Source organism: Mirounga angustirostris, unplaced genomic scaffold, assembly GCF_029215605.1.
Source record: "Mirounga angustirostris isolate CCGP_5_RB_7025 unplaced genomic scaffold, mMirAng1.0.hap1 SCAF_4, whole genome shotgun sequence".
NCBI lineage: Eukaryota > Metazoa > Chordata > Mammalia > Carnivora > Phocidae > Mirounga > Mirounga angustirostris.
In genome coordinates, this window is record NW_026991712.1 from 103,876,831 (window position 1) to 103,899,765 (window position 22,935).

The 22,935-nt window shown below is 34.8% G+C and overlaps 1 long non-coding RNA gene across 6 annotated transcripts in view; it reads left to right on the forward strand.

Annotated features, from left to right (window-relative positions):
- Positions 1–22,935, forward strand: part of LOC129046446 (uncharacterized) — a 231,958-nt gene that overhangs the window by 50,874 nt on the left and 158,149 nt on the right. Inside the window, exon 4 of one of the 6 annotated variants that reach the window (XR_010410812.1) lies at positions 9,852–9,912. The exons of the other annotated variants lie outside the window; for them this stretch is intronic. This is a non-coding gene — a long non-coding RNA (uncharacterized LOC129046446). The remainder of the gene's footprint in view (positions 1–9,851; positions 9,913–22,935) is intronic. 6 annotated transcript variants of the gene reach the window in all.

Consider the following 22,935-nt stretch of genomic DNA (forward strand, 5'->3'; position numbering starts at 1 on the left):
AATAAATAAATAAAATCTTTTAAAAAATACATATATTACCTTTTGGTGATTTCTTTTTTTTTCTTTTTTCTTTTTTTTTAAAGATTTTATTTATTTGCCAGAGAGAGAGAGAGAAAGCATGAGAGTACAAGCAGGGGGAGTGGCAAGCAGAGGGAGAAGCAGGCTTCCTGCCGAGCAAGGAGCCGGATGCGGGACTAGATTCTGGACCCTGGGATCATGACCTGAGCTGAAAGCAGACACTTAACCAACTGAGTCACCCAGGCGTCCCACATTTTGGTTATTTTTTAATGGCTTATTCAGAGAATAAATAATATTAAAGTAGAACTTTAAAAAAATTGGAGGAAAAAATATAAAGTTACATATTTTTTTAAAAGATTTTATTTATTTATTTGACAGAGAGAGAGACAGCGAGAGAGGGAATACAAGCAGGGGGTGTGGGAGTGGGAGAAGCAGGCTTTCCACCAAGCAGGGAGCCCAAGGCGGGGTTTGATCCCAGTATGCTGGGAGCATGACCTGAGCCGAAGGCAGACCCTTAATGACTGAGCCACCCAGGTGCCCCTAAAGTTACATATTTAAAGAGGCTAAATGTCAAGACCTTATGGTCACTCTCCAAAAAAGTAGAGTTGATGTCTTTTATACTGGAGATGCAAGGGTTTGGTTAAATTCTAAGTCTAAACTTTGCTAAGCCTTTTCAGTAGCTTTGACAGCAAAGATCAAAGAATTGATGACAAAATGATCACAGCTCTTTAGATTTGCAACATAGTCTTGAACTTCTGCAGTGAATCTAACTTGCTTTACAGATCTAGAAAGGGCTGAGCACATTCTTGTAATACATTCTATTTCTTCAAAATACAAGGTAATGAACTACTGTGAGGGGTACAGTTTGTAGGGAGGAAGTGTGAACACAAACATTTGGTAGTACAGCTTGGCTTTATGTTGGTTTTTGCAGACTACTTAGTAGACAGTATTTCTCTTGGTAGCCCGGTACCAGGAAACTTATCTCTATTCTAAACTATGAAGTTTGGGAGAAGTTAAAAATGTTCCTGTTGCTGTCTCTCTCTAAAAAATTGGGGGGTGGGGCTTCTAGGTGGCTCAGTTGGTTGACTGTCTGACTTGATTTTGATTCAGGTCATGATCTCTGGATTGTGGGATCAAGCCTTGTTTGGGCTCTGTGCTGGGCATGTAGCCTGCTTAAAATTCTCTCTCTCCCTCTCTTTCTGCCCTCCCCCAACTTGTGGGTGCTCTCTCCCTCTCTCAAAAAAAAAAAAATGTTCCTGTTGGATATGCAAAGAAAGGGAGGATGAAAAAGCTATGCATGGTGGAATTAGTGACAATGAGGGCATGACAGATATATTTATGTAATCAGATGATTAATGTAGTAAATTATTGCATTTCATCAAATTGAAGATGTATATTTTTTTTCAACTACTTACATACTTAAAATTAGGATGCATTTTACAACTGCTATCAACTAAGTGTCAATCATGATGTACTAGTTAAAGCCTGTACATACACAAATTTGGTATAGCTCTTTATATTTTACTAACTGCATTGAGTTCTGTGTGTTGTTGGAACTACAGGTACTGTTACTACACACTAAATAGTGTAACTGTAGAGATTACCAAGTGTTGAAATAGGTAAAACAAATCTTAAAGCAAAGAGAGGCTGGAATGACCGAATTCATGAATTCACTCTAACAATAATTGTTAGAGTACTGAAACATAAATTTGTTAAAAAACTTTCTGTTGTCTGAACAGAAGCTGCTTGTTTCAGCAAAATGTAATTTGAATGAGGAAAAAATAAAACTATGAGCTTATTCAGATAGAAAAGCACTACCATCACAACTTTCAAAGTGTATATCAGCAACTTAAAAGCCAAATCTCAGAAACAACAGGAGTCTTTTAAGAAATGCTTAATCACCAGCAATTTTGATGGCACAGAGAATAATATTGTGTTGAAAAAAATGAAAAGCAATGGCTCCAAGTTAAAAACAGTTATAGTAGAGTCAGGCTTTATGAAGAATTTTTTAGGAATAAACAAACTAATTTCTTTTACTAACATTTTCCCCATGTGATATATGTTAAAAATCTATGTCTAAATAAATATAAAATAATATTTTTAATAAAAATTATAAGTGAAAAACCATTTATCTGCATCTAACTGGGAGTGTTTTGCTAATACTGTGCCATAAAAGATTGTGGGACATAATCAATGGCATTTTAGAATAAATAAAATATCATAATTTATTTTAACTTCCATGACCTAATATTATTTTCAGACAACTTAAAAATATGAGCATAAGGTTAAGGATATGTAATATTTATGTGTTAAATTATCCACATATTGGTTGATCCTTTTTGCCCATCTAGTGTTACAAAAGTTTTAGGCTATTACTCAACAAATTTACCTCACCACACTTATTTAATAGAAAGGAAAAGGAAGAATGGCTTTATTATCATAATTGGCTCACAGTGATTGAATACCTCCAGTTACCGAGCGCTAGACTGAGTGCTCTTCATGGGCTACCTCACACAATCCTGACAAAGATCTGTGTAAGATATCATTCCAGTATGCAAATGAGGAAACTGAAGCTGGGAGAAATTATGCTGAGAGTCACATATATAGTATGTAGTAGAGCTGGAATTTGAATTCAGGCAATCTGGCCCAGCGTCTGTGCTCCACCACTATACTCTACAAGGAAACTAATACTGCGTAGTGATTAAAACATAGACATGGAAGTCTGATCAGTTGGGTTCAAATTCCATTCTGCCATTAACGAGTTGTGTGACCCTAGAGAAGTGACTTAACTTCTCTGTCTCAATTGTCTCTTCTGTAAAATGGTGATGAGACTAATAATGATAGTCTCTTCTCTATTAGGATGTTGTAAGGATTAAATGAGTTAATATCGGTAGAACATTTAGAATAGTGTTTGGTATATGATTAGCATTATATAAATGTTAGCCTTTTGTTATATCATCTCCTGTATATTATGATCTGCCTTGAAAGAAACAACCTGGTGATCACAGAAAAATCAATCCAGCATTTTTTATTTCTCTGCTGCCTACATTTATTTTTACCAGAAAACCAAGTATGATGGCTCTTTTCCAATTGTTCTATTTAATTGAATAATTACGATTAAAGATCAGCATTATCTTTAATGAGTTTTCCTATAGCCACATTAATCCTACTCTTCAAATTTGTGTTCAGTGGACCTTTTGAATTTCTCATAGATGTAGTAAATTCAAATTTATGGTTATTGTTATATTCCCTTCTTACGGGTACTAGGAATGGATACTCTAAAGTTTGCTTCATATTGTTAAAAACTTGTTTTTCTAAAGATGTAAACACAAAGAACGTTTAAAAAGACACCTGAAAAATCACAAGGACAGATTCTATAGTTACACAGATTGTTAAAATGTACTTAGTGTTGTATTTTTTTTTAAGAAATACCATGTTGAAATAAACTCTTGTTGATAGAACTAAGTTATTTGTTTGGGTTCTAAAAATTACCCAAAATAACATAGAAGATAGATTACACACTGACACAAATCTGGATTTTAATCCTGGTTCTGTTAATTACTAGTTGTATGACTTCAAGCAAATTGTTTAACTTTTCTGAGTTTGTTTATTAGTAATAATTGAATAAATGTCTATTTTATAGGCCAATTCTGAAGATTAATTAATATAAAACATCTAATACAAAGACTCAAAATTAGTTAACTCAACTGTTCTCCTACTCCTTTACACCCCTTCTCTGCCCCAGCCTTTTTCTTTTTTTTCCTTAAGATTTATTTATTTATTTTAGAAAGTGAGAGAGAGAGAGCAAGTGCAGTGGGAGGGGCAGAGGGAGAGAATCTCAAGCAGATTCCCCACTGAGCATGGAGCACCCCACGGGGCTCCATCTCATGACCCTGAGATTGTGACCTAAACCAACACCAAGAGTCCAATGCTCAACCAACCGACTGAGCCACCCAGGTGCCCTACCCCAGCCTTTTTCAAATAGTAGGATCTTTGTCAAATAGAAGGAGAATCACTAGCCACCAGGTGCCCTACCCCAGCCTTTTTCAAATAGTAGGATTTCAAATAGTGATCCTACTCCTAGAATACTCCTAGAATAAATGAGACACCAGGAAAATATTTTTGTTGTAACTTACTATAGAAATAAGTAAACTGATTTTAAAAACTACAAAATTTCTGGGCCCATAAGAGGCATTGTGACTTGTTGATGAAGATTTAGAATTATGGATGGAGAAAATGCACACACATATTTGTTTATGGGCAATCAGTACACTCCCTTGGGTATTGTTGACCCAAGTTGGCACTGTGGTTAGACTCCATACAATTGATCTCCATGTACAGGGCCATATATAAAGCTCAATACCAATGTTCTGTGAAGGAATAATGTACCTCATAGGCTTGAACTTGGCCTATGTTTGAAATGAATGAGTCATCAAAAATTATACCAATAGGATTCTGGGGGCCAATCTTATATTAAAGAAATACTGCCCCAGCCAGCAGAAATGATCTGTTTGCTAAGCCACCTTCCAAGAACCAGGACCCAACTATGGTTCCTATAGTATAAACCCAAAACTACTCACACCATCTAGTCAAAACCACACTCAGGATAGAGTTGGAGGGGAAATGTAAGGATCAAGTACCTTGTGAGTCCAGTCAGAACTTGAGAGGCCCTGCCCCTGGCCTTGACAACTAAGATACTCTTTATGGAGTACTGTCCATGTCTGGGAGTGATTCTGCACCAGACTTTTAGTTTCTCTGAGATCCTTGAGTAATATAGCAAGAACCACTACTTAGTCTGATCTCAGTCTTCTGTAAACTTAATGACATAAGTCATTCCCCAAGACATTATCAAATAAGTTATTAGGATATCTCAAGCCAAGTAGCAACAAGTAAATTTTCTTAAAAATTTAAAATCCTGTCTATATTCTATCATCTTTTACAGATCTCTCCAATTTCAACTTCCTCCCATTAACCATAATGGTGTTAATGTTATCAGAAGAGTGAAGAGTAGACCTACAAATGGAACCTTTGCCCTGTATTCAGAGGTGTTTTTCCTCAGAGGTTTTATCGACTGATCTTCTTTAAATTTTATAAATTTTCACAAAACCTGGGCACCTGGGTGGCTCAGTCGCTAAGCGTCTGCCTTCGGCTCAGGTCATGATCCCAGGGTCCTGGGATCGAGTCCCACATCGGGCTCCTTGCTCTGTGGGAAGCCTGCTTCTCCCTCTCCCACTCCCCCTGCTTGTGTTCTTGCTCTCGCTATGTCTCTCTCTGTCAAATAAATAAATAAAATCTTAAAAATTTTTTTTTTCACAAAACCAACTTTTTGTTTATTAAATATTCTCTGTTTTGTTGTTCCATAATTTTTTGTTTTTATTCTTGTTATTTCTTATTATTCTTATTATTTCCTTCCTTTTTTTGAAAGAAACTCTTTTTTATTTCTTCATTTTTTATTTTTATTTTTTAATGCTGCCCACAAGAGACTCACTTTATTTTTTTAATTGTCACAAAAAGTTTAATATAACCCAAACCTGATATGAAACATACATAATAATTATTGAACTATTGTATTTTAATTTTTAGTCACATGGTTCTTTTTTTTTGTTTAAGTTATTTAAATTTTAGTTAATTAACATACAGTGTAATATTAGTTTCAGGTGTATAATATAGTGATTCCACACTTCCATACAATACCTGGCAATCATCACATATGCAGAAAAACAGTTCTAAAAAAACTCAAAATGTGTGCCTTTTTTTTTTTTATGGCTTTCTTATGGCTAAGTAATATTCCATTGTGTGTGTATGTGTGTGTGTGTGTGTGTGTACATTCTTTATCCATTCATCAGTCAATGGACACTTGGGCTGTTTCCATAATTTGGCTATTGTAGATAATGCTGCTATAAACATTGGGGTGCATGTATCCCTTTTAATTAGTATTTTTGTATCCTTTGGGTAAATACCTATAGTGCAATTGCTGAATCATAGGGTAGTTCTATTTTTAACTTTTTGAGGAACCTCCATTCTGTTTTCCAGAGTGGCAGCAACAGTTTGCATTCCCACCAACAGTACAAGAGGGTTCCCCTTTCTCTGCATCCTCACCAACACCTGTTGTTTCTTGTGTGTAGCCATTCTGACAGGTGTGAGGTAATATTTCATTGTAGTTTTGATTTGTATTTAACTGATGATGAGTGATGTTGAGCATCTTTTCATGTGTCTGTTGGCCAACTGTATATGTTTTCTTTGGAAAAATGTCTATTCATGTCTTCTGCCCATTTTTTCTGCCCATTTTTTAAAAGATTTTATATATTTATTTTGAGACAGAGAGAGAGAGAAAAAACACAAGTGGGGGGAGGGGCAGAGGGAGGGCTGAGTGCAGAGCCTGAGGTGGGGCTTGATCTCAGGTCCTGGAGATCATGACCTGAGCTGAAGTCAGGCGCTTAACTGACTGAGCCACCCAGGCAACCATATCTTTTGCCCATTTTTTAATTGGATTATTCATTTTGGGGGTGTTGAGTTTTATAAGTTCTTTATAGATTTTAAATATTTTTATTTATTTATTGAGAGCGATAGTGATAGAGAGAAAGCATGAGAGGGGGAAAGTCAGAGGGAGAAGCAGACTCCCTGCTGAGCAGGGAGCCCGATGCGGGACTCGATCCTGGGACTCCAGGATCATGACCTGAGCCGAAGGCAGTCGCTTAAACAACTGAGCCACCCAGGCGCCCAGTTCTTTATAGATTTTAGATACTACCTTTATCAGATATATCATTTGCAAATATCTTCTCCCATTTTGAAGGTTGCCTTTTAGTTTTGTTGATTGTTTCCTTTGCTGTGCAGAAGTTTTTTTTGACGAAGTCCCAATAGTTTATTTTTGCTTTTGTTTCCCTTGCCTCAGGTGACATGTCTAGTAAGAAGTTGCTACCACTGAGACCAAAGAGGTTGATGCCTGTGTTCTCCTCTAGGATTTTTATGGTTTCAGGTCTTACATTTAGGTCTGTCCAGTTTTCCCAACATCGTTTGTTGAAGAGACTGTCTTTTTCCTATTGGATACTCTTTCTTGCTTTGTCAAAGATTAATTGACCATATAGCTGTGGATTCATTTCTGGGTTTTCCATTCTGTTCTATTAATCTGTGTCTGTTTTTGTGCCAGTACCATACTGTCTTGATGACCACAGCTTTGTGATATAGCTTGAAGTCAGTAATTGTGATGCCTCCAGGTTTGCTTGTCTTTTTTTTTTTTTTTTTCTTTAGTATTTGGGGTCTTTTGTGGTTCCGTACAAATTTTAGGATTGTTAGTTCTGGCTCTGTGAGAAATGCTGTTGGTATTTTGATAGGGATTGCATTAAATTTGTAGATTGCTTTGGGTAGTATAGACATTTTAACAATATTTGTTTTTCCAATCTATGAGCATGGAATGTCTTTCCATTTCTATGTGCCATCTTTAATTTCTTTCATCACTGTTTTATAGTCTTCAGAATACAGATCTTTCACCTCTTTGGTTAGGTTTATTCCTACATATCTTATGGTTTTTGGTACAACATGGGATTGATTCCTTAATTTCTCTTTCTGCTGTTTCATGATTGGTGTATGGAAATGCAACAGATTTCTGTAGATTGATTTTGTATCTTGCAGCTTTACTGAATTACTGTATCAGTTCTAGTAGATTTTTCATGGGGTCTTTCAGGTTTTCTCTATAGAGTTTCACGTCATCTGCAAATAGTGAAACTTTGACTTCTTCCTTGCTGATTTGGAGGCCTTTCCTTTCTTTTTGTTGTCTGAATGCTGTGGCTAGGACTTCCAGTACTATGTTGATACAAGTGGTGAGATTGGACATCCTTGCCTTGTTCCTGACCTTAGGGGAAAGGCTCTCAGTTTTCCCCCAATGAGGATAATTTTATCTGGGTTTTTTTCATATATGGCCTTTATTATGTTGAGGTATGCTCCCTCTAAACCTACCTTGTTAAGGGTTTTTATCATGAATGGATGAAGAACTTTGTTAAATTCTTTTTCCACATCTATTGAAAGGATAGTATGGTTCTTAGCCTTTCTTTTATCAATGTGGTATATCACATTGATTGATTTGGGAATATCGAGCCACTCTTGCAACCCAGGAATATATCCTGCTTAATCATGGTGAATGAGTTTTTTAATTTATTGTTGGATTTGGTTTGCTAGTATTTTATTGAGAATTTTTCTATCCATGTTCATCAGGGATATTGGCCCATAGTTCTCTTTTTTAGTGGAGTCTTTATCTGGTTTTGGTAACAGTGTGATAAATTTATCCTGAAAGAACGAACTACCCTCAAAGACTGAATTTGGAATAGTTTTCTGTTTTTTTGGAATAGTTTGAGAAGGTTAGGTCATAACTCTTCTTTAAATGTTTGATAGAATTTTCCTGTGAAGCTGTTTGGTCCTGGACTTTTGTTTATTGAAAGCTTTTTAATTATTGATTCAATTTCTTTACTGGTTATTTGTCTGTCAGTTTTTTTTTTTTTTAAGACTTTATTTATTTGAGAGAGAGAGAGAGCCTGCATGAGAGAGAACACACACAAGCAGGGGGAGGGGCTGAGGGATAGGGAGAGAGAGAATCCCAAGCACACCATGAGCTGAGCATGGAGCCCAATGCAGGGCTGTAGCCCATGACCCCGAGATCATGATCTGAGCCAAAACCAAGATTCGGATGTTTAACTGATTGAGCCATCCAGGCACATCTCTTCCTCTTTCAGTTTTGGTAGTTCATAAAAACATATGTTTCTATGAATTTATGATTTCTTCCAGGTTGTTCAATTTGTTGGCATATAGTTTTTCATAATATTCTCTTATAATTGTTTGTATTTGTATTTCTGTGGTGTTGGTTATTATTTCTCTTCTCTCATTTTGATTTTATTTTTTAGGGTCCTTTCTCTTTTCTTCTTGATAAATCTGGCTAGAGGCTTATCAGTTTTTTTAAAGAACTAGTTTCTGGTTTCCTTGATCTGTTCTACTATTTTTTTTTAGCTTCTATATCATTTATTTCTGTGAAGCAGTGTCCTCCAGATTCTATCCCAGCCAATCCTGCTGTCCTTTAAAACTCCAGGCTTTAAGCCCCATTATTTGCAAGAGCTCACAAAATTCAGCTCCTCTTGTTTTTCAAGCCAATGGCTTTGGGGAAACCTTCTCATTGTGCATTCCTATCTGTTCTCCTCTCTCTTTCCCTTCTCTGCCACCACGACTCCTTCCTCTCCAAAGCACCCATGATCTGTTTTTCCCCTAAATCATATCTCCACACTTCCTACCTTCTTACATGTGGCCTCTTCTCTCCCTTTAGTTGTGGAGTTTGTTTTGTCAGTCTTCAGGTTGATTTCTGAGGTATTTAGGATGATTTGATAGTTATCTAGTTGTGTTCGTGTGATGAGACAAGCCTAGCTTCCTCCTACTCTGCCACCATCTTACTTTCTAAAACTATTTCTCTTTTTCTTAAAAAAAAAAAAGAGATATAATCAACAAACAGTACAACATTAGTTTCATGTGTACAACATAATGATTCAACATTTGTATACATTGTGAAATGATTACAATAAGTAGCTACCATCTGTACCCTACAAAGTTAATACAATATTATTGACTATATTTCCTGTGCTGTACATTATATCACTATGACTTATTATTTTGTAACTGCAAGTTTGTTTCTTGATCTCCTTTACCCATTTTGCTCCCCTCAACCCCCTTTCTGTCTCCCAAACACCAATCTGTTCTGTGTTTGAGTATAAGATGTGTTTTGTTTGTTTGTTTTGATTCTACAAAAACTGAAATCATGCAGTATCTGTTCCTCTCTCTCTCTGACTTATTTCACTTAGGATATTGCTCTCAAGGTCCATTCCTGTTGTCACAAAAGGCAAGATTTCATTCTTTTTATGCGTGAGTAGTATTCCATTGTATGTATATGTATGTATACACACATACCCCACATATTCTTTATCCATTCATCTATCATAAAACACTTAGGTTGTTTTGATATCCTAGCTATTGTAATTAATGCTGTAATGAACATAGGGGTGCAGATGTATTTTTGAATGAGTGTTTTAGTTTTCTTCATATAGATACCCAGTAGTGGAATTGCTAGATCATATGGTATTTCTAGTTTTAGTTTTTCAAGGAAATTCCATAATGTTTTCCATATTGGCTGTACCAATTTTCATTCCCACCAAGAGTGCAAGAGGGTTCTCTTTTCTCCACATTTTTGCCAACACTGGTTATTATTTATCTTTTTGATGATAATAATTCTGACAAGGGTAAAGTGATATCTCATAGTGGTTTTGATTTGCATTTCCCTGATGATTAGTGATGTTGAGCATATTGTCAAAGGCTTATTGGCTCATTTTCTATTAGGAAAAATGTCTATTCATATCCTCTGCCCATTTTTTTTTAAGATTTTTATTTATTTATTTATTTATTTATTTATTTATTTATTTATTTATTTGACAGAGAGACACAGTGAGAGAGGGAACACAAGCAGGGGGAGTGGGAGAGGGAGAAGCAGGCTTCCTGTTGAGCAGAGAGCCCAATGCGGGGCTTGATCCCAGGACCCTGGGATCATGACCTGAGCTGAAGGCAGACGCTTTAATGATTGAGCCACCCAAGGGCCCTCCTCTGCACATTTTTTAATCATATATTTTTTTGTTAATGAATTGTCTGAGTTCTTTATATATTTTGAATATTAACCCCTTATCAAATTTATGATTTGCAAATGTCTTGTCTTTTTCCATTTGAATGACTTTTTTTTTTCTTGTCTAATTTCTGTGGCTAGGACTTCTAATACTGCATTAAATAAAAGTGAGGAAAGTGGGCATTCTTCTCTTTTTCATAATCTTAGAGGAAAAGCTTTTAGCTTTTCACCATTATTATATTAGCTCTGAATTTGTCAGACATGGCCTTTATTTATTTAGTTATGTTCCCTATATACCCACTTTGTTGAGAATTTTTATAATAATGGATGTTATTTATGATAATAGATGTTGAATTTTGTCAAATGCTTTTTCCATATCTACTGAGATGGTTATATGATTTTATCCTTCATTTTGTTAATGTAGTGTTATGTATCATGATGACTGATTTGCAGATATTGAAGCATCTTTGCATCCCTGGAGTAAATCCCACTAGATCATTGTATATGATTCTTTATTTTTTTATTTTTTTAAAGTTTTATGTATTCATTTGAGACACAGAGATACAGAGAGAGAGAGAGAGCATGAGCAGGGGGAGAGGCAGAGGGAGAGAGAGAAGCAGACACCCCACTGAGCCAGGAGCCCAATGTGAGGCTCGATGCCAGGACCCCAGGATCATGACCTGAGCTGAAGGCAGATGCTTAACATCTGAGCCACCCAGGCGCCGCATGATTCTTTAATTTATTGTTGAATAATAATAGTTTGTGAAAATTTGTGAGTAATAATTCAATATCAAAACTTTAATTGCACTAGATATATGATTTTATAGCAATCTTCTACCTTAGAACAGACTTACAAAAGCCCTATATGTGACATAAGCAAGTACTGTTTTTTTCTGGGCCTGTATGAAGAATTGGATAATTTCCATGTCATGAATCATAATCTGCACTACATAAAATTGGGACAAATTGAGGTTTGAAAGCATTATCACAGTGATGGGAAAGTTATGCTTAATTTGTCTATAGTCTCATGCAACTACTTTTCCATACCCCTGCCTGACCTCCACTCCACTTGTCTATGTCCTTAATTTTTCCTACAGAGCAATAGACTACTGTCAATCTTGGGATATTTTAAAGGTTATAATTATACATTTTCTCCCAATAAGTATCTGGAAGCATACAGATAGATATTGGAAGGAAACTATATATTTCCAGGAGCATAATAACTGACACTGAATGCACCACAATAAAGAAAAGAGAGATAGTTATAGATTTACAGCTACTTTTTTATAACTGTAAGACTGTAACTTTTTTTTAATTGACATTCTTTTAGCCAATTTTGGAATTGTATCATTCAGTTGATAGTTTGATGTTGCAGTATACCAGAACAGATTATATGGTTGTTGATATCATAAAATAATACATTTAAATAAACATCCTGAAAATTTTATAAGACCCCTTAAAATAAGGGGGTCATCCTATACAAATATGTTGTTTAGAGCTAATTTTCCTAATCCCGAGTTTTTAACATTATTTTTTTTTAATGGGAAAAGCATTTATTTTATAAGTTAAGTTCCAGAGTTTAATTCTCCATCTTAATATTCTAGTAACCTTGAATACATTACTTAAACTTGATAAATCTCATTTCTCTCTCCCACATTATGTGGCTAATAATACATACATGTGTTCTCTATACCTATTTGATTTTGAAGCACTTCCTCAAGTCCTTACTGCCTCTGTCATTTGCTTCTTTTGGCAGAAGGTGAAGATAAAAGTGGTAGACCATATTTTTACTGAATAGTATTATTGGTTAGTATTAAGTAGCATTGTTCTGCATTCTAAAATCTGTATGGGAGATCCCTGCATTGAAGACCAAATGGCAATAGACTCTTCTAAGGTATAAAGGAAGAACACGTTCATTGTGTGAAGGATTTATATTTAGACAATCATGTCCAAAGCCACTTTATTATGCCATTATGTAAGAGTTCTTTAAGTACTGTTTATAGATATCAACAAATATTTTGTCAGTATGAAATTTCTAAGATATAAAAAAGCTTTATGAGCTTTATCAATTAGCTTTTAATTCCTAGCAAAGTACCTGAAAATTAGCAGTTTAAAGCAACAACTATTTATTTTACTTATGATTCTGGGGCTGGCCTTTATGGACAGTTCTGGTCTGGGCCAGCCTTGGCTAATCTTGGCAAGGTTTGCTCATGTGTCTATGATCAGTTGGTGGGCTGGCTGGGGCTGGCTTGTTTATGATTGTGTGTCTAGGAAAACTGGGATTATCAGAGCCACTCAATCCTTCACTAAGTTAGTCCTGGCTTACTCATGTGATGGTGTCAGAATTTCAAGACCAAGAGAAGAAGCTTTGAAGCTTCTTGAGACCCATGTTTAGAATTCAACAATTCAATAAAACTTCTGGCAGATTCTTCTGGTCAAAGTCATAAGGCGTGCCCAGATTTAAGAGGTGTAGACATACACTCCAATTTTCGATGAGAAGAATTACAAAGAACTGTGACCTTTTTTGAAGTCTACCATGTGAACGGAAGTATGCAAATAGCATAATCAGCTATTTATCTCTAGTGTTGAAACATTATGAACAAAATTTTAAAAATTCACTCGACATTTAAATGTTTTGTCTATAAATTTTAATAATCATATATAGTTGGAATTTGTCCAAAATTTTATTAATCATATATATCAAATTTTAATAATCTTATATAATACTCATATATATATTATACCACCTTAAATAGATTATATTGAATTTTGGACATTCATAATTCTTCCAGTGTGTGTTAGAGGAAATATAACATTAAAAAATATCAAAATAAGAAATTTTAATATTTCTTATTAGTACTCATAAATAGTGTGGTGGAGAGTAGGACATTGGTTGAAATGAGGTTTGGATTATTTATGGATTCTATTTACCTCTATCCTTATTATTGCAAAAATTTAAGTTTTTGGGCGCCTGGGTGGCTCAGTTGGTTAAGCGACTGCCTTCGGCTCAGGTCATGATCCTGGAGTCCCTGGATCGAGTCCCACATCGGGCTCCCTGCTCAGCGGGGAGTCTGCTTCTCCCTCTGACCCTCCCCCCTCTCATGTGCTCTCTCTCATTCTCTCTCTCTCAAATAAATAAGTAAAATCTTTAAAAAAAAATAAGTTTTTTATTGGAGTTGATAAGAACATTTGATAACTTGATTTAAGAAATGTTCAATTAAAAATGAAGATTTTTACAAAACCTCTGAGTGTTAGACCTCAGCAGACTTTTATATAAACCAAGAATAAATGGAAATCCCTTGACAAGCTTGAACTAAACATGGATTAATTACTTAGACTTTTTTGGCAAAACCTGTAAGCTTAATGCAGGTTTGGGTATTTAAAGACTTCACAGTTGTAGCTTCATCATCCTCTATTTATAATCCTTTGCCTATTACAAGTACTAAGTTGGAGGCTTAAAAAAAGTTCTAAGGAATTACAACTGCAAGAAAAATGTTTTTACTGATAGAGCATAGTGAATATATTTTTTAATATATTCATAGAATTTTGCATAAGTTATTTAAAATGTGCATATTTAGTTCACTTTTAAATTTATCAGCATTGAAATTTCCAAGTGTGTATTAATTTGTATACCTATCAAAATACACTTTATAGATAATAAAACTTTTTAAATTTTATGAGCATTAATATACAAAAATAAGTTATAATGTATTATTTTCTACAGTTATTGAACTGTTGAAGAATGAAGTAAAATGAGGGAGGATATTCAAAGATGTCCAATTTCACATCCGGGTTTAAAGGAATTCACCTAAAAAAATATGGGGTAAGGTTCTAAAAATTTGCGTGGAGAAAAATAATTTCTACTTCAAAAAAAAAAAAGACAAGGAAAAGGTAAAATCATATAATTTTTAAAGAGCTTGAAGAGACTGTCCTTCAGCATGTATATGAAAATTGAGTCTCAGATCTACTCAAGGTCTCAAAATTAGCAAGTGTCATATATGAGTAGGAAATAAAATTTTATAACTTTAAGACCAGTGTTCTCTCTTCAATGCCAAACACTAGAAAGGGGAAGATGAATAAGCTTTAGTATCTTTGTATCACATTATAGTTTTACCCCGTTAACTAACTTTATCATTTTTCTGAAGATTACCAGTAAAAGGTTTTTAATTATTTTTAGTAACTACTTCTAATAATAAATATTAAAAAATCTGGGAACATTTATGAATCACTTTTCCCCTTGAATACCCATATACCTGTTGGCTTGTAATACAAAAGATGAGCCAAGCTCGTTTCTGTGCTCTCCCATAAACACAAATGCACATAACCACACACAGGGATACAACCTGAAAATGTTAAAGGTGAATTTTTCTTTTCTCATCTTTCCTGGGGCAAATGGCTTCCCAAGACACATATTTTGAGTTCATTTTTGAGAACTTTTGTGTGCATGCATGCATGTGTGTGTGTGTGTGTGTGTGTGTGTGATGATCACTGAATGTTGTATGGAAGTGTTGAATCACTAAATTGTACACCTGAAACTAATATTACACTGTATGTAACTAACTGGAATTTAAATAAAAACTTAAAAAATAAAAATAGAACTTTTTAAAATTCAATTTCCACATCACAAAATCCTATTGATCCTACCTCCTTAATAACTCTTAAATAAATCTTCCTAAATAACCATTTTCTTCATTTTCCATTCCTAAATGAACTCCCAGGCTGCTTTTGCCCTCTCCATTGTGCCACCTCCCCAATCCATCTTTATGATCTGGGCCCTATATTCTCCTGCCCCATTCCAAATTCTAGCCATATACCATTGGATCTTCATCCAACAAACCATGCTCTCTCATGCCTCCATGCATTTACTTATTACATTTCTTATGCCTGCAACACCCTTCTCTATTTCCACTACTTTTTTTTTTTTTTAAAGAAGCCCGTGTCCTTGTTTTTTTAAGATTTATTTATTTATTTGACAGAGAGAGAGAAAGAGGGCACAAGCAGGGGGGAGTGGGAGAGGGAGAAGTGGGAGCCCAATGTGGGGCTTGATCCCAGGATCCTGGGATCATGACTTGAGCCGAAGGCAGATGCTTAACCAACTGAACCACCCAGGTGCCCCTACTTCCACTACTTCATATAACTCAGTCATCCTTTAGGACTTGATTTAAATATGCTTTCCATAAATGGCTTTTATAGCTGACAGTAAGACCATCCTCAAGTACATTAAGTGTCTGTCTATGAGAAGAGTTAGATTAAATCAAACTTCAAAAGACTTCAAAGCCTACATGGCCACAACAAACAAATAAAACATACAAGTAAACAAATTGCTTTTTGCAGTGTTATGGTTTGGGAAAATATATATATTGGTTAGGGAAAGTAAGTTATGCTTCATTATGTTGTGAAAAAAGTCTATTTTAGACTCCTTCTATCCCATTCTACTTAAGTGTGTTGAATCAAATATACGGCAGACAAATCACAATATTGTCAAATCATCCGATACTCATCAATATCTTTGCTCTGAGGGAACTTGTCATTGTACAATGCTAAATACATTTACCCCAAAGGCTATTAGTCCAAAGAATTTTGAAAAATTATAATCATACATATTTTTAAGTTGACTTCTGAATGTTTTATGTTTAAAGCTTAATAATGGATTGTAAATTATATAATTGCTATTGTATTATAAACATTTCTTTTTTTTTTAAGATTTTATTTATTTATTTGACAGAGAGATAGAGAGAGAGCACAAGTAGGCAGAGAGGCAGGCAGAGGGAGAGGGAGAAGCAGACTCCCCACCAAGCAGGGAGCCCGACATGGGGCTTGATCCCAGGACCCTGGGATCATGACCTGAGCCGAAGGCAGCCGCTTAACCGACTGAGCCACCCAGGTGCCCCTTATAAACATTTCTTTTAAAGAGTTTAATCACATTTTTATTTCTATAAAATGAAACTGAAATGCTTTAGCAATATAATACCTACTGTATTGAGTTGAATAGTGTCCTCAAAAAATCATGTTCAGAACCACTTGTGGTACTTTGTTATGGTAGTTCTAGGAAACTAACAGATTTTGGCACTGAGAAAAGGATGATATTGTAACAAATATCTAAAAATGTGGAAGTGGTTTTGGAGTTGCGTAATGGGTACAGGCAGGAAGAGTTTTGAAGTGCATGATAGAGAAAACTCTAGATTGTCCTGAAGAAAGTGTTGATAGAAATATGGACATTAAAGGCCATTTTGGTGAGGGCTCAGACAGAAATAATGAACATGTTATGTTATAAAGTTCAGATATAAAGTTGGCTGGACTGTGTTCTGCTGTTGAGTAGAAAGAAAAATTTGTAAGTGATAACTTGGATATTTGGCTGGGAAGATTTCTAAACAAAGTATACAAAGTGCAGCTTGGTTTTTATTTGTTGCTTATAGTAAAATGAGAGAGAAAAGAGATAAACTGAGGAAGGAACTATGAAACAAAAAGGAGCCAGAACTTGATGATTTAGAAAATTCTCAGATGATCCACATAGCATAAATGTTAAGGCATACCCTGGAAAGAACAATATAGGATGTATGGACAAACTTTTTCTGAAGAGATCAGACATGTGAGGCATGGATCCAATCAATTATCTTAGCAGAAGCCAGGATAAACTGTGTGTAATGCTGTGGATCTCCTTGACATCCACAGAAGATCAACAAAATTTTTTGAGAATTTTATACCACCAGAAAAACTGCCAGCCTAGACTGAAGGGGGCAGAAATCAGACTAAGTGAAGAAAGGCTGTCAGATTTTTAGAATTTTACAAACAGGAAATGGGTTGCCCAGAGGGCAGGAGGGCCCAGAGAGGGTTGCTTAGAGGCTGATGGGATCTCCATGGCCCAGAAACAGGGGTTGATGGGCACTCTTCAGATCCAGAAGGCAGATTGAACAAAAGAGATTTACTTTCAGGTCATAAAATCTAATGGAACTTTTTTCTCTGGGATATAAACTTGCTTTAGATCAGTAATTTTTTATTCCTTCCATTTTCTCACTTGAGAAATGGGAGTATCTATCCTATGTCAGTCCCACAATAGCATTTTGACAGCAAGCACGTTGTTTTCTAGATCACAGGTCCACAGATGGAGAAAAATTTTACCCCAGGATGGATCATACCCAGAATCTGAACTACACCTGATTTAGATGATGAGATTTGCAATTTTTTGAGTTGATCAAATTTAGATGAAATTTTGGATTTAGAGTTAATAATGGAATGGTTTAAGAGTTTTAGGGATGTTGGAATGGACACGAATTTTGAGGGCCACAGGTAAGACTATACTGAGTTGAATATTGTGCCCCCCAAAATTCATATCCACTCAGAACTGATGAATATGACCTTATTTGGAAAATAGGGTCTTTGCAGATATGATAAGTTTGGAGAAGGTCATATTGGGTGAGGGCAGGTCCTAAATCCAATGACTGGTGCTTTTATAAGACCATATGAAGACACACAGGTAGAATGCCACATGACAACAGATGAAGCTGCAACCATAGGAATGCAAAGTATTGCTGGCAACCACCGGAAGATAGGAAGAGGCAAGGAAGGATTTTTTTTCTAGAGCCTTTAGAGAGAACATGGCCATATGACACCTTGATTTCAGACTTCTAGGTTCTAGAACTATGAGAAGGTAAATTTCTGTTGTTTTAAGCCATGTATTTTGTGTTACTTTGAGCTCTAGTTTCATTCTTTTGTGTGTGGCTGCCCAGTTTTCCCAATACCACTTATTGAAGAGACTGTCATCTTCCAGTTGTATATTCTTGGCTCCTTTGATGCAAATTAATTGATCATATATGTGTGGGTTTATTTCTGTGTTCTCTTTTCTATGCCATTGATCTAACCTATATGTTTGTTATTTTGCTACAGCAGCGCTAATAAACCAATATACCTTTCAAACATTAAAAATAAATAAATAAATAAATAATAAGGTATTTGAAAATTTTACATCATCTCTTTTTTTCCTTGAACATATATTTGCAGTCCACTTTCCTATTAAATTTATTATGATATAATGTACTTTTATTCTTGAAAGTTTTTTATTGATCACATTATTCTCACTTTGCTGAAACAAACAAAAATATGTATATAAACCAAAAGTTTATTTAAAAATTTTTCTTTGACAATGAGTCTTCAGGTTAAATACTCAGAAGTACAAGTATTATCAGTATACACTAATCAAAATAACAAAAAATATAAAAAGTAGCAAATTTTGCAAGAAGCAAATGTTTTGTTGGAATAACAACTCTAGTGAGTTTAATAGATTGTTTACTGCCTAAATTCAAGTATCAATGAATGAATATAACTTACTTTGTTTATCCACTTATCTGTTGATGAGCACTTGGATTGTTTCTACCTCTTAGCTGTGAATAATGCTGCTATGAACAGGGATGTGCAAGTATCTCTTTGAGATCCTGCTTTCAATTGCTTTGGATAAATATCCAGATGTGAGATTGCTGGATTACATGGTAGTTTAATTTTAAGTTGTGGAGGAACCTCCATATTGTTTTCATAGTAGCTATACCAATTTACATCCCTACCATTAGTTACATAAGGGTTTTCTTTTCTCCACATGCTCACCAACACTTGTTATTTCTAATCTTTTTGATAATAGACATTCTAACAGGTGTGAGGTGCTATCTCACTGTGGTTTTGATTTGCATTTCTCTGATATTAAGTGATATTGAGCAGTTTTTCATGTACCTGCTGGTCATCTATATATCTTCTTTGGAAAAATGTCTATGCAAATCCTCTGCCCATTTTTAAAAATCAGTTTCTGTTTGTTTTTTTGTTTGTTTTGCTATTGAGTTGTATGATTTCTTTATATATTAGCCCCCATCAGATATATGATTTGCAAATATTTTGTCTCATTCTGTAGGTTGCCTTTTCATTTTGTTGATGGTTTTCTTTGATGTAGAGAAGCTTTTCAGTTTGATGTAGTTCCAATTGCTTATTTTTTCTTTTGTTGCTTTTGCTCTTAGTGTCAGATTCAAAGAATCATTGCCAAGACTTCAGCTTCAAAAAATCACTGCCAAGGGGATGCCTGGGTGGCTCAGTTGGTTAAGCATCTGCCTTCAGCTCAGGTCATGATCCCAGGACCCTGGGATCAAGTCCCACATTTGGCTCCTTGCTCAGTGGGGAGCCTGCCTCTCCTTCTGCCTGTTGCTCCCCCTGCTTGTGCTCTCTCTCTCTCTGACAAATAAATAAAATCTTTAAAAAAAAAAAAAAATCATTGGGCGCCTGGGTGGCTCAGTTGGTTAAGCGACTGCCTTCGGCTCAGGTCATGATCCTGGAGTCCCTGGATCGAGTCCCACATCGGGCTTCCTGCTCAGCAGGGAGCCTGCTTCTCCCTCTGACCCTCCCCCCTCTCATGTGCTCTCTCTCTCTCTCTCTCTCATTCTGTCTCAAATAAATAAATAAAATCTTTAAAAAAAAAAATCATTGCCAAGACTGCACCTATGTTTTCTTCTAGTAGTTTTATGGTTTCAGGTCTTACGTTCAAGTCTTTAATCCATTTGAGTTAATTTTTGTGTATTGTGTAAAATAGTGTCCAGTTTTATTCTTTTGCATGTGGCTTTCCAGTTTTCTCAATACCATTTATTGAAGAGACTGTCATCTCATTGTGTATTCTTGACTCCTGTGTCATAAATTGACCATATATGTGTAGGTTTGTTTCTGAGCTTTCTATTGTATTCGTTTGATCTATATCTCTGCTTTTGTGTCAGTATCATGCTGTTTTTATTACTATAGCTTTGTAATATAGTTTGAAGTTAGGAAGCATGATGCCTCTAGCTTTGTTCATCTTTCTTAAGATTGCTTTGACTATTCAGTCTATTGTGGTTTGAATTTTGGAATTATTTTTTCTATTTCTGTGAAAAATACCATTGGAATTTTGATAAGGGTTGCATTGAATCCATAAATTGCTTTGGGTAGTAGGGACATTTTAACAATAACAATTCTTACCCAACTGAGCCACCCAGGTGCTCCTAACAATACTGATTCTTCTAATCCATGAGCATGGAATATCCTTCCATTTATTTGTGTCTTCTTCAGTTTTTTTCATCAGTGTCTTATAGTTTTTAGTACGCAGATCTTTAACCTCCTTGGTTAAATTTATTACTATGTATTTTATTCTTTTGATGCAAGTATAAATGGGATTGTTTTCTCAACTTCACTTTCCGATAGTTTGATATTAGGAATAGAAATACAACTGATTTTTGTATATTGATTTTGTATCCTGCAATTTCATTGAGTTTATTACTTTAACAGTTTTTTAATGGAGTCTTTTTTTAAAAAAAGATTTTATTTCTTTATTTGAGAGAGACAGCATGAAAGGGGGAGGGGAAGAAAGAATGTCAAGCAGACTCCTCACTTAGTGCAGAACCTGATGTGGGGCTTGATCCCAGGACCCTGAGATCATGACACTTAATCAAAGGAGTCACCCAAGTGCCCCTGGTGGAGTCTTTAGGGTTTTCTATGTATAATATCATGTCTTCTGTAAATATTGACAGTTTTACTTCTTTCTTTCTAATACGGATGCCTTTTATTTCTTTTTCTTTCTTAATAGCCCTGGCTAAGACTGAATCTACTTTTTTATAATTCTTTTTTATCCAGGTTTCAAAAGCTTATTATTCAGAGTAATAGTTATTTTTCAATAAATTATACCTTTTTATTTTCAAGAGATGATACCTAGTTTTATTGGGGACTATTATAGATCTTGAACATATTCTAAAATTGCCAAGCTACTCTGATTGAGAGTAGGCCTATAGAAGGCAGACAGAAAGATATCATTGAAGTTAGGGTTATGTTAGCCTACTGGCATGAAATGGAATAATGTCAAGGAGTGTAGGATATTGACAAGACAGTGTTTCAAGTGTTAGGCCATAGCAAGGGAAAATAAAGAGATATCAATAAATTTGAGCACCGAGTGAGGTAAAAGATGATAGAATAGATTGGAGGATATGAGGTTGGCGTCAGAAAGTTGCAATATATAAATTTATACTTTTCAGATGTTCATTAGAATGTCTAGTTTAAAGAGAGGCAAATAAAACTAAGAAGTTTAGTTATTGGAATGATTATTTTCTTGGCTGACTTGAGTCAGAGAAAGTTTTGCCTTGAAAATTCATAATGGTAAATATAACTGAAGCAATATTGAAACATTTCCCAGTTTATTTGGTTAGAATTATCAAATTTAATACTGCAAACAGGGATATTTTCTTTTTTATGGACTTATCAAAGTATATTATCATTTAAAAACCATTGAGTTAATAATGTGTTAATAAAATAAAGGATTATAATCTCATCTTAAAAATAAGAAAGTTCAACAACTCATTTGCACTATTGGCTTAGAAAGAAGTCCATGGCGAATGAGGAAGAACATACTGTCAATGCTCTGAGGTAAGACAGACTTATTCTTTTATTTGAGCTCATGTTCACACATTATTTTTTAGAACAAGAAACCACACTCATAATGTTTTCTTCTCAATTTTACATAATAAAAAGATTGCAATCAGCATACATTTTAGGTTTTTTTCCTTTGAAGTTATTGAAGTTTATTAATTTTCTTTGAATAAATCAGCTTAAAGACCTTGTCAAATATCATTTTTTTTTAAATTAGAGTACACAGATATTTATGAGACCAGTTGATTTTTGTGGGGTTTAAAGATTTAAAATATCAATGGCACTGAGCATCTAATATTTTAAACTTAATATTACAATTATACCACTGTTCTTTTCATCGGATAAACCTTTGACTCAGAGAGCAGCTACCTAGGGAGTGCTATGTTGTTGCTAAAGCAGACCTGTAGAGGTCACAATTAACAGACAAATGAAAAGCAGTTTGGAATTACAGGTTCATATAGCTAAATCTTAAATTCTGTCTGCCCAAAATTACTAGAAAGACCATATCACTCTCTCGTATTAAGACATTATAAATATGTAACAAAAATTTAAATCAGAATATTTTTAGATAATTAGATGATAAAGTAGATATTACTACTTGGTTGAGCCAAATCATATGATTTAAAATTTCTCATCTCTGCAGTACCTTAAACAAATTGAAAGAAGAGAGACCCCATTAAATTGAGTTTTAATAATTTTCTGTTATTTAATTATTTTGTCTAATATTTAATGTAAGACTATATGGCAAAAAGATGAAAATGGAACCTTGTTTGGATTCTCTAAACAGGAGCTATATCTTATAAAGTGTAAATTTTACTCTGTTAGAAAAAGCTGAGGAGATATTTCTAATAAAAAGTGAT